The following is a 12800-nucleotide window of genomic DNA, read 5'->3' as shown; positions in this document are numbered from 1 at the left end:
TGTGACCCAAACAAAATGCAAGATTTGTTGGGATGAGACACCTCTTCTTTCTGCTCCTTACCTTTTCTTTGTGACAGTTTTGTTTTGCTGCCAAAACGGAGTGAATCTTGGGTTTGGAAAGAAGCTTGTCTAACTGGCTGTCATCTTATCTCAAGTGCCTCATGTCTGAGGCATTAAGCAGGGAGGTTAAGTGACTGGCCCAGTATCCACCCGACAGCTTTGCCTGAAGTGGAGCCAGCATTCAAACCGTGGTCTCTGGCTCCCTGCTCAGCACATCTCCCACTCTGCTTCTTGTGGTGCTGAAACAGTGGTGGCCTTTGGTAACGATAAAATGTTTTATTAGGGGTGGGGAGAATTATTAGGTTAGAAAATCCAGGGACTATATTTAAATTTATATTTTTTCTTAAATCATTGTTCTCTTCTAAGAAATCAAGGCCTTATGGACATTAGTAAATAAAAGTGTTTGCATTTCCACAAGTATCTATGCTTGACTATTACAAATTTTGTATTTCTCACCAAGGAACAAAAGTACTCTCACTTGGGCACAATAATCAAGGTGCTCTTAAATGAAGGAGAAGAATAATCCATCAGTTTGCCAATTGTACATTTTAGCTTGTGAAATTATCCTGAAATGGGTCCTTTTAAGCCTGAATCCACAGGTGATTCTTTATCACTTCAGTAGCTTCTCTTCCAGTTCAGTGCTGGCTCCATGCAGTGCCTTCTAATTGATTATCTGATTGTGACTCATCCGGTGAAGTCAAATCCATTCACATTTCATAGGAAAACCAGGCACCAGCTCTCCTGGGCATATCAGGACCGACGCTGGGAAAAGGAGTTTGAGGGTGCTTCTGTCAAAATAACCCTAATGCCTACCTGTGTAGGGTGCACTACAGTTTATGGAGCGCTTTCTCATAATCCCCTGGGATTTGGGGAGGGACAAATGAGAGGAGAGTGCAGGAGCTTATCACAGTGCTAAGGAGACTGGGACTCCGAACAGCTAAGGGGAGGCCACCAACTGAACTCTCTTCCCTCCCTCATTCATGCTGCTGAGGACCTGGCTCCCAACAAAGAAAGGAAAGAGGGTCCTGGTAGTAGAGGGCAACCAACCGTGCACTGCTTCCAGGGAAGGGAGAAGAGAGAGGAAAAGGAATTTGAAGCTGTGGTAGCAGGACCTCCCTTGGCCACCTGCTGAGCCAGGTAGGTTGTTCACCTTTATTCACGTCAGGTGTTGACTCCTATATAGGATACTTCCCAGTATTGGGTCCTGCTGGGGCCCACCCAGCTAATGGTACTGGTTTGAGAGGAAGTGATGAAAAGTCAGGAACCAACTGAGACAGATGCTCTGTTTACTGTCTTTGTAAGACAGGGAACTCAAAAGAGAGTGTGAACCAACAGCTGGGAGGAATTCTACTTTTAAGTGCCAGAGATCTTAACCCTATCATGTACATTCATTCATTCCTCAGATTTCCTGAGTGACTGCTGTGTCCACATCACCAGGTTAGAGCTGTTGAGCTGCAGGGGTAGGGATAGGATGTACATAGTTCGAGAAGGATATGAATCTTGCATTTCGATCGGCACCACTGGAAAAATTTCTCTAGGCAAAAGTCTAGTCTCTCAAAATTGGTTATAAATCAAATTTGTGTATTTGCAGTTATCTCCCTACTAATTTGTCTTATTTCAGAATTGATGTAAAAATATCTTAAGATGAATCCTCATTAGGATGATGAATCGTTTTAAATATAAGAATAATTTATATGCCATCTTTCCCCAGTTCGTCTGTTTTAAAAGTTGGCTATTTGGCAATAAAATAAAATAAATTTAAAAAGGGGAATTCCCTTGCCGTCCATTGGTTAGGACTCTGCACTTTCACTGCTGAGGGCCCGGGTTCAATCCCTGGTCTGGGAACTAAGATCCCACAAGCTGCGTGGCATGGCTCAAAAAAAAAAAAGTTGGCAATTCTAGGTTTTAAAAAGTCTCATTTTATTCAAATCATGTAACATTAGCTCTAAGAGCTAACAATCTTCCTTTGTTTTTACATCAGCACTTTATGAGATGTTGAAGGCATTCACTGATTTGTTTTTCTTTGCATGCTGTGATTTTATTTTTTTATTGGTGGTGTTTGAGAAGTTTTTTCTTGACTCCTCTCCCAATTTTGAGAAATAACTTTTCCTCTGGTCCTCTTATTTTCTCCAGAGCTCCCCCTTTGTGTAGCAGAGGAAATCTCAGGGGGTTAAGTGCTAAGGGGCAGACCCGGGTGGGAAGGAAAGCTTCCCCTTTGTGGCAGTGCAGGTGTTCCACTGCTGTTATACACAGAAATGCCTGCCTCAGCTTTAACTTCCCCACGGTGGTTGGAAACAAGGACTTGTGTGATGCTCTTTACTACCTGCAATTACAGTTTAAGGATACTGTGCAGAAACAGGTGTTAAAGGACATTGGGTTCATGTCTAGCTAAAACCTAAAAATATGACTAAGAAAATGCAGGAATAGCCTTTTTCCTTGAGGACATAATTGATTCAAGGGACCAACTCTAAAGTACATTCTTTATTGAAATGTACATGTTGCATTAAACATGTAAAGTACATGTTTTATTGAAATTAATTAGAGAGCTTTAGGGTTGCTGAGGTCAGTGTTGTCTTTTCTGTTTGTTTACTCCCTAGAATATAAGCAGCATGCGGACACTTTTGTTTTGTTCACTACTCTACCCCAGAACCTAAAACAAGTGCGTGGCTAGTAACAGGTGCTTAGTGAACACCTGTTAAATGAATTTGGAAAAGCTTTTGGTTTAATCTTAGAAATCATCTTATTTCCCAAATGAGATAAAATGTCCAGTTTTTTTTTTTTTTTTTTTTTTTTTTTGAGGTACGCGGCCCTCTCACTGCTATGGCCTCTCCCGTTGCGGAGCACAGGCTCCGGACGTGCAGGCTCAGCGGCCATGGCTCACGGGCCCAGCCGCTCCGCGGCATGTGGGATCTTCCCGGACCAGGGCACGAGCCCGTGTCCCCTGCATCGGCAGGCAGACTGTCAACCACTGCGCCACCAGGGAAGCCCTAAAATGTCCAGTATTTAACCTCCAGTCAGAACATTTGGGTATGGGTAGTTCGGATTGTTCATAGTACCTAACCTTCAGTGTGGGTGAGATGTTCCTTTTGTGTGAGATGGTGAATGCTATTTGATTTACACAGCATGGGGAAGGAGTTCTCTCCTCCCTTTCTCTGCTTACTTGGGATTTAGAGCTATATTAGAGATGAACTTAATTTTTCTTAATCATCCTGACTATAATGAATAAGATCAAAGTCTTTTATAACTGCTGGGAGTAGTTCCTTTTTTTCAGACGTAAAATGGCTGTTGGTTTATCACTCATTCCCAGACATTGTGGACTCACAGCTTCTGGCTTGAATTTTGTTAATTGTGACACTGTTTCTTCAGTATGTCAGGGCATGCCATTGTACTTGTTGTCTTCAGGGAAGAAACAGCACCTCCACATGAGTCATTACATCCAATCACAGGAAGGGTTTGCAGTGGCTACTGTGTCGGGAAATGTCTTCCCCTGCATTTTCCAGTCAACAGCCTGTTGCCTTGAGCTGATAAGCATAGACTGGAGTGAAAGAAATTGGCTGGGTTGAAGACCAGTCAGTGTCTTCACTAATCACGTGTTCTTCTTATAGTTGGAACACAGAATATGGGGTGGAGTGTGCCAGGAAAAAGAAGCCAGCTGTCAGCAACACATGCTCCTGGTGAATTTGCTGATTGCTGAGCACCTGCTCTATTCCAGATGCTACTTGAGCTGAGGAGGGAAAAAATGAAAAAGGCACAAGTAAAAAAAAAGGAAAAGGACAGAGTTGAGTGCTGTTTGGAGAACTCAAGAAAACAATTATTTGAAAATGAATTGGAGAGATGCTGAAAGGATGGCACAGTTGTTGGTGACGAGGCATGTGGCTTCATTTTCCTTTATAAAGATGGTTTTGTATTTACCCTGCACCACACAAGTAAAACATTTATGTACTCAAATTGTAACTTGTGTTGCATCAAGTTTATATATGTTTTTATCAGGGCTCAAAATATGATGTGTAAATATTTGTTTTTACCCTGGTTAGTCTTAATTACAGATAATGAATTGAGGGCCTTATACGGGTAATCACTTCATTAGAAACTAATCACTTCATTAGAAACACAGTTTGCGGCTTCCCTGGTGGCGCAGTGGTTAAGAATCCGCCTGCCAATGCAGGGGACACGGGTTTGAGCCCTGGTCTGGGAAGATCCCACATGCCGCAGAACAACTAAGCCCGTGCACCACAACTACTGAGCCTGCGCTCTAGAGCCCACGAGCCACAACTACTGAGCCCACATGCCACAACTACTGAAGCCCATGCGCCTAGAGCCCAGGCTCTGCAACAAGAGAAACCACCACAATGAGAAGCCCGCGCACCACAATGAAGAGTAGCCCCCACTCGCTGCAACTAGAGAAAGCCTGCGCGCAGCAACGAAGACCCAACGCAGCCAAAAATAAATAAATAAATTTTAAAAAAAAGAAGAGAAACACAGTTTGGTTTTGTTAACTGGCACCTTCATCACAGCACAATAAAATGCTTTCAATTCTTACATCGTTCAGATCTTGAAAAGCTGGAAGCTGACTTTGAGATCTTTCACTCACAGAAACTCAGCCTTACCTCTCAAGATCCCACCCTCCTGAATCCAAATGCCTGTTTGTACTCAGGCACACTTGAATGTCCTTTCCTTCTGAGAACTTTGTCTCCTGTCTGGGATTCACCCCACCCTTCTCCATTCAGCAACCCATATTTTGGGGAGGGTTCTCAAACTCTATCCTGCCCCATGAGATTCAGCACAGTGCCGACTGGGGCCAGTGATGATGAGCAAAGGCTTATTAGGCTCACAGGCAGGCACAGCTCCCAGTCCTGGGCCAGGAGAGCTGTCAACCAGGAGTCAGGAGTCAGCTGACCCTGTGAAGGAGTTCACTAATTAATACCTTTATTGCCCTCTCTGAAGGGCATTTATATTAAATAAATCTTCTGAGGAGCAAAGGGTGAACCACTATAGTGAAATTTCCAAAATAACCCTTCCTGGGAGAGATGTTTTTGGTCAGAGTCTACAATGAGGTTGACAGTGAGAGGGAAAACCTGGAAATCTATTCCTAAGACTCATTTTCCTAGCATTTGCCTGAGGTGGTACATCTTGTCCAAAATTCATTGAACTGAAGTATATACATGAAATGTAAATTTTGTCGGTGACTTGACATGACAATTCGAGTGACATTTTAAAAGCAAAGATTTAAACTTGTAGACCGCGGTCAAAAATATTGCTCCCAGCTGTGAGACTGGACAGGGGATTCATCAGTACCTCAGTTTACTTATCTGAAAGTGAGGATAACAATCCTTCCTTCATAGGGGAGTGGTAAGGCTTAAATGGGATGCTTAGCACCCATTAATATAAATAATAGTGGTGGCTTGGGGAAAGCTTCCTGCTAGAAACAGTGTGATGAATGTGTTGGGTGTCTCTCTGAAACATTAATAAACTCATCAAATAAAATAACTTGAAGGATGAGAAAGAAATAGTGTTCAGTGAAGCCCATGGAGAAATTCTGGTAAAGCTAGAGCTAAAACTGTATTTCATTCTCTCTTGTCACAAAATGAGTTAACGAGTAGTATGGTAGATGGGAAAGATGGTGTTATCTGTAGGAAATTGTACACAAACCTTGGTAAGACTGGTCACGGTTTTCCTATGTCAGGTTTTTTTTGGCTTTATTTTAAAATACTGAAGATGTGTTTGACAAAGAAAAATATTTTCCCTGAATAATTATTTAGATTTTTTTAGTGTTCCTTCAGTTCAAATATTTCTATTTACCACTACTTCAGTAAAAGGAGCCCCCTTCACTAAAAACTGAATACGAATCAAAAAAGAGAAATTTTAGATATTGACTTCCTTTTTAAAGAGCTAAAATATTGAATATCTGAGGAATGTGATTACCTTACTAGAACAGTGTATGGTGGTTTCAACCTACAGTCAAGCATACTGATTCCTTTTAACAGGAGATGATTTTAACCCTTCTAAGGGGTTTGTAGAATCCTGCAGTTGGAATGAAACTCAATGGTCATTTAATGCAAATTGTACTCATTGTACCTGACCCACTAGGGAAACTCCTTCACCATCTTGCCCAGGTGGAGCAGCCTGACCTGTCTTCTCATGAACATCTCATCATTATCTAATTACTTTTCTCCTTCTACCTCTTTCAAGAACAATTAAGAATTCCTGATGTTTTCCTCAAGAGGGAAGTCTGGAATTGTGTTGGCAACCTCTTAAAAAGTCAAGGCCTCTTTGAGAGGGGCTCGGAGGTAAATGAGTAAGTTACAAAGTCTCAGACTATTGCTTTATCATATTCACTGATTTCTTTTCTGTGATATTCAAGCAGTAGACTTTCAAGAGGTCCTGTCTCTGAATTCTCATGAAGCATGAGTGTGTTCAGGCCACTTGGGGGTTTATGGTTTTGCGGACCTGAGTTTATAGAGCAAGGGAATTTACTGAGTTCATAACTACAGTTGTCCTGGCTCAAACCCTTTGCAACAGGGCACCACAATAATATCTGATTTAATCCTTATATGATTTGGCCCATAACACTGCTAATATTCACAAGGACTTTACTCTGATCACATGTTTTTCTCCTTATAAAAAACCCCAAACCTCTTTTTCACTTTTCAACATTTTTTTTTTTTTTTTTTTTTTTTTTTTTTTGCGGTACGCGGGCCTCTCCCATTGCGGAGCACAGGCTCCAGATGCACAGGCTCCAGACGCGCAGGCTCAGCGGCCACGGCTCATGGGCCCAGCCGCTCCGCAGCATGTGGGATCTTCCCGGACCGGGGCACGAGCCCATGTCCCCTGCATCGGCAGGCGGACTCTCAACCACTGTGCCACCAGGGAAGCCCCACTTTTCAACAGTTTTTATGTGGAAAGCATTTGGTTTTCTAATAACTGTTATAATACATTTATTTTAGATTCCATAGCGGCAGATGCAGTTCTTAATAATTTTGTAACAAAGTGACAACAGTTAGTTTCACTGATTAAGTCATGCCCTGTGTCCTCTGTGTGTATGTGTGTGAGAGAAAGGAGAGAAAGAATGAGAGGCGGGTGGGGGAGGGGATTACTGTAAAAGGCAGCTGAGTGCTGAATAGAAGATTGGCCGAGGCTATCACTGGTGATTCATCTGCTTCCCTGATTCATTGCTAGCCCTAGGTCCTAGTTCAATTTAGCACAGGATGTCCCTTGTACAGAATGTCCAGAAGTTTTAAGGGGAACTTTTAGAACTAATGAGGAATGGGAAGGAGAGAAAGTGCCTCAAACACTTACTAATGAGGACATGGGATGCAGGGGAATCTGATTATAGCACTAGAGGAGCGGGCATGGCCAAGAGCTCTGGTGGTTTCAGCCTTGGCTCTGCCACTGCCCTTGGAGTCGGTTAGCACACCTACCTCTAGATAATGTACATTCCATGGTGGTTTGATTTCCTTGCAAGAATAAAACCACAGTGTCATCTGATGGAGCTCAAAATTGCTATGGAAACAGATGGGACCTAGTTGGGTAGGATCTCTCACTGAACCCCAGAGGACTCTCTTATAGGATCCTTTTGCTTCCTCTGTTGCTTCTCTTGCCCACAGTTTTCCCGGACATCTTCTGATCCTTAGCTTGCCTGATTTTCAAATGGAATCTGAGATCCTATGAGGTGGGAGTCCACAATATATGTTAAGTCTTCCCTACTCAGGCCCCCAGCATGGTCAGTGCCTGGGCTAGAGTTCAGACTTGCGGTTAATTGACCGTATGCTTAAAAACGATGGCATTATCCACCTCACAAGCAAACAGGCGTTTCACACACACACACACACACACACACACACACACACACACACACAGATGTGGGGTGATTCTTCAAAATAAGAGATTCCTTGACAATTAAATATGATTTTACTTCCCCAGCTGATTGCCCAGATATTTTAAGCAACAGATTCTACCATACACAATAACTTCTGCCAGGTCCTTGAAATTCATAACAGTGGACATCTAGTTTTATCTGAAGTTCACTCAGAGCTTTCCACTTCCTCTGGGCATCTACAGTACAAAGATAATAACATATTCATGAAAAGTACCCTGAGGCACTTACACGTTGAAGAGCCTTAGGTGAGCTGTGGTTAAGTTTTTTTTGTTTGTAGTTAAGATTTGATAGTCTACATGTGTATACCGTTGTCACCAATTAACCAGAATATAGAATCCATCAAAGTGGCCAGTTCCTCAGCCAAGCAGAATAGCTGTTGGGCTATATTGTTCTTTTCCTGGATGTGTAGAGACTGAGCTACTTGCTCTTTTCCACTGAACACACTTACTTGAATATGAAAGTGGGAAATTCTGAGTTCCTGAATCCCAGAGCCTTGGGGAGAGAGCCTGTGTGTCTATATTAATAGCTTGACTGCAGGTCTTATTCTGTTTTCAGTTAAAATTTTTTTTTAATCAGAATCATGTTCCTTACTGCCTTTGTTTACTCTTGTTTTTAAGGTGGACTGAGCATGTTGAAGGCTCAGACCTGGCACGCATATAGACTACAGGTGTGACAAATTATTTTGGATGGAAGGGTAAGAGCCCAAAGTTTAGAGCAGTTGCTGGGGCAAGAGGGTTTAAAGATAAAGAGATGGGGAACGGGACCGTAACAGGGTCATGAATGGGAATTTGGATGTGGTGACAGGGAGTCATTCAAAGAAGGCAGAAGCAACCAGTCATATTTGTGTTTTAGAAAGTCACTAAGTGTGGGAAGGATGGGAGAGGAGGGGAAAGTAAGACAGACGGCAGGCCAGCTAGGAGCTGGCTGTAATGGTTCTGGGTGGAGAGGATGAGAAATGTCAATTATGTATTTTTAGAGAAGCTTGATTTCTTTTTTAAACTAAAGGAACGGTGAGGTTATTCTTTTTTTTTTTTAAGGAACGAAGAACTATTTTCTTAAAACCAATCACTTTCCTAAGTTATTGTGTAAATTGGGCTTGTTTGCAAGCAGGGCACACTTTTATGGATTTCAAAGGGAGAAAGATCCACATTTGTTGTTCGAGACTGAGCTGAGCACTGGGTTTCTTCTCTAAAGGAAAGAGGGGAAAGAAGTCTTCCCTCTCCCCTTTACTACCTGGCAAAGGAGAAAAGGACAGCCTGTGCCCTCCCAGGTAGGGTCCAGAAGGTCCGCCTCATAAACAGACAACAGCCAGAAATAGCAGTGCTTTTCCCAGACCCCAGAGTTCCATGTTCTCCTCTTCTGCTATGTGCTTGGCCTCTTGCTGGACAGGAGACTAGTAAACAAGAATCCTGTCCTTGAGGAAATTTCCAATCCAGTGAGGACAGGACCAGCGCCAGCAGATAAGTGATTATAGCAAAGAGGGAGCTGTTATAAAACCTTAAGAGTGAGTGCATAGAAACAACTCTTTTTTGGAGATGCCCTGGAATTGTCTGCAAGTATGAGCTGGGTTTTGAAGAGCACACAGACATCGCTCCCAGGGAAAAAGGGGTTGGGCATCTTGGGTGCCCTGACAAGCAGGCACAGTGTCCAGACGATGTCATGCAAGTTAGCAGATCCCAAAGATCCTGGTCACTCCTGATCCTGAAAGACAGTCTCTCAGGATGTTCTCCCAGATCACCTGACTGAACTCCAGTTGAATGGGTTCTACTGCAGTGATCTCCATTTCCCCTTTTCGTTTCTGGGTTAAAATTTCGTTCCTGGGTTAAAATCCTGTTCTAAAATTAGAGATGCGACACACTAGCTTGTTAGAGAATCCTGCTTAACGAACGTTCCAGTTACTCAACTGATTGCCTGATGTGCAGTCCTCACACCAGATATTACAGGGAAGCATCATTGTTTTAGACCCATTCAGTTAGGATTCGGGATCATCTGGACTGGGCAGAGTTTTATTATTTACACCCTGTGAACAAAGGGGTTTGCCAAACAAATTAATACTTCGTTAAATAAGATTTCAAGAAGGATACCTAACCTGTTGATAATTATGGAGAAAATAAGAGGGTTTTTCTCTTTTTTTTAAAAGCAGGTTCCAGGATACTTTAAAGAAATGAATCTTTTCGATTCATGAAAGCAGCCCTGGTAGGAGTTTTAAGTGTTAATTTTTTAAAGTAAGTGAGACATGAACATGTCATTTTTTTAAAAAGCAAGCAAGACAGAAGCAGCTAAAATAAAAAGTACATGTCCCGTTTTACCAACCAAATGTTTGTAGCTACCTTTTTCTGTGCATTTACATATATATACACTTAATGACATATAGTTTTGTTTTGTGCTCTTAAAAAACAGATCAAACCTAATCTGTAATTAGCGCTCATCTTATAACATTATGCCTTGAAGAGTGTCCTGTGACCGTGGATACATGTCTACTTCATTCATTTTTTTTTTTTTGCGGTACGCGGGCCTCTCACTGCTGTGGCCTCTCCCGCCGCGGAGCACAGGCTCCAGACGCGCAGGCCCAGCGGCCATGGCTCGTGGGCCCAGCCGCTCCACGGCATGTGGGATCTTCCCGGACCGGGGCGCAAACCCGCGTCCCCTGCATCGGCAGGCGGACTCTCAACCACTGCGCCACCAGGGAAGCCCTACTTCATTCTTTTTAACAGCTGTATAATGTTCAGTATTATGGCTCTACTATGATTTACTTATTCATCTCCCTGCTTGTGGATACTTAGATTATTTGCATTCTTTGTCATAACAATGCAACAGTATCTTCCTCTATTCAAATCTTAGTGTCTATGCAGAAGTTTCTTCCCATAGGATTTCTATCAATAAATTCTTGCTTAGCAGTTGTAGTCAATGTTTATTTATACTTGGAGATAACAAAAATATTCTTCTTTAGAAATATTCAATTTTCTTGTAAATTATGATGCCTTTTCTATAAATAGTTAGGCTTGTGACATCCTTTGTGGAGCATTCCATGTAGCCACTGTATGGGATGGTGTCAGCAGTTTTATTATGAACTCTTGCCAAAGGCAGTGTCAGGAATGAGCCTTCATAGCACAGAAGCAGAAATTAGTTCCTGGTTCTTTTTTCGCCTTCCTATCCTGACACAAGATTAGAGGTTCTACAGAATGGCTTGTATAGTCATTTAGGCAGCTCTGGTAAAGCATGAATGCGTTCTCATTTTTTAAAAATAAAACAAGACAGAAGTAGTATATGGGATCTAGAACAGAGGGATGGGGTCCCCCTTAATTTAAAAAAAAAGAGGAAACAGGAGTCCCTCAGTTCCTTCATTATTTGTTTGTTGTTTCCCCTGTCTGTGTACTTCTCTGTCTCACTCCTTTTTCCTCTCTGCATGAATTGTGACATTTCTTTCTGTGGCTATTGCCCAGATTAAAGCCATGGAGAAATGTGTGGCTGCATATAGCAACTATTTGATACCTCTTACACAAGAAGGAAAGGAAAAGTAATGGGGCTACACTTTGGCCACCACATCTCTTCTCTTGCAACCCCCAAAGGTGATATTTATGGGATTTCAGTGCCAAGCCCTTCCATTGAAATGACCTCTTCTAATATTTAAATGCTGATTTGTGTTTTCTTTCTGGGATCTGACATATTCTCTAAAGATAGAAAAATTCTTATCTTCGTATTTCTATTCTTCTTTCTATCTAATTTTAATGCTTAAGTAAAAATAAGAAATGATCTAAATCACTCAAAGTTATCAGATATCTTAGAAAAAAAGAAAAATCTTCTGAATAAAAAGGCAGGAGAAGGCCCAAATATCCATCAATAGGGGATGGATACTTGGTACATCCGAGTAGTGTAAAATAGAAGGAGGATGTTCTCTATCTGCCAATGTAGAAAGATCTTCAGGACATTACTGTTAGGTGAAAAAAACAAGATTCAGTGAGTGTGCAGAATATGCAAATACTTCTATAAGAAAAGGTGAAAATAGGATTGTATATTTGTATTTACTAGTATTTGCATAAAGGAACTGAAGGCTACACAAGCAACGAGTAAGACTTTTCATGGAATACCTCTTTAAAGTGTCCTGATTTTTGAATTAGGACTGTATTACCTATTAGAAATAAAAATAATTTTTGAAAAGGAAGCTCTGCATTGTTAGGTAAGATCCTCTTTAAACCTACTGTGTATGTATTCCATCTCTCATGTTTGAGCCTAGGTACCTTTTGGGGTAGGGTCACTTGCAGGACTATGTATGTTGAGGAGGAAGGGAATAATTCTATAATTAGAACATGTGTGGCAATTTAAATTCTGACTATTTTGGTAGGAAATTGAAAAGGCAGATTTGCATCTAACTAACCTGTTTCTTTAGCTTGTTCAGACTTCTTGGGTTTGTTCTTTATTTTTTTCCTCAAAGTAATTGAAAGTTTTATTTATTTGTTTAAAACAGCTGTGTTTTATTTTATTTATTTATTATTATTATTTGGCTGCATTGGGTCTTCATTGCTGCGCGCGGGGGCTCTCTAGTTGCAGCGAGCGGGGGCTACTCTTCATTGTGGTGCGCAGGCTTCTCATTGCAGTGGCTTCTCTTGTTGCGGAGCACAGGCTCTAGGCCGAGCACGAGCTTCAGTAGTTGCAGCACACAGGTTCAGCAGTTGCAGCACGTGGGCTCAGTAGTTGTGGTGCATGGACTTAGTTGCTCCGTAGCATGTGGGATCTTCCCGGACCAGGGATTGAACCCGTGTCCCCTGCATTGGCAGGCGGATTCTTAACCACTGTGCCACCAGGGAAGTCCCTAATTGAAAGTTTTAAAACAAGCTGCTCTTTTTTTTCTTCTTTTAATTTTTAA

General features: G+C 41.9%; 1 protein-coding gene across 3 annotated transcripts in view; it reads left to right on the top strand.

Moving 5' to 3' along the window:
• Window positions 1–12800, top strand: part of IGF2BP2 (insulin like growth factor 2 mRNA binding protein 2) — a 160602-nt gene that overhangs the window by 102383 nt on the left and 45419 nt on the right. The window lies entirely within an intron of this gene.

This window comes from Lagenorhynchus albirostris, chromosome 5 (genome assembly GCF_949774975.1).
Source record: "Lagenorhynchus albirostris chromosome 5, mLagAlb1.1, whole genome shotgun sequence".
Taxonomy (NCBI): Eukaryota; Metazoa; Chordata; class Mammalia; order Artiodactyla; family Delphinidae; genus Lagenorhynchus; species Lagenorhynchus albirostris.
This window is presented reverse-complemented; position numbering and strand designations above follow the sequence as displayed.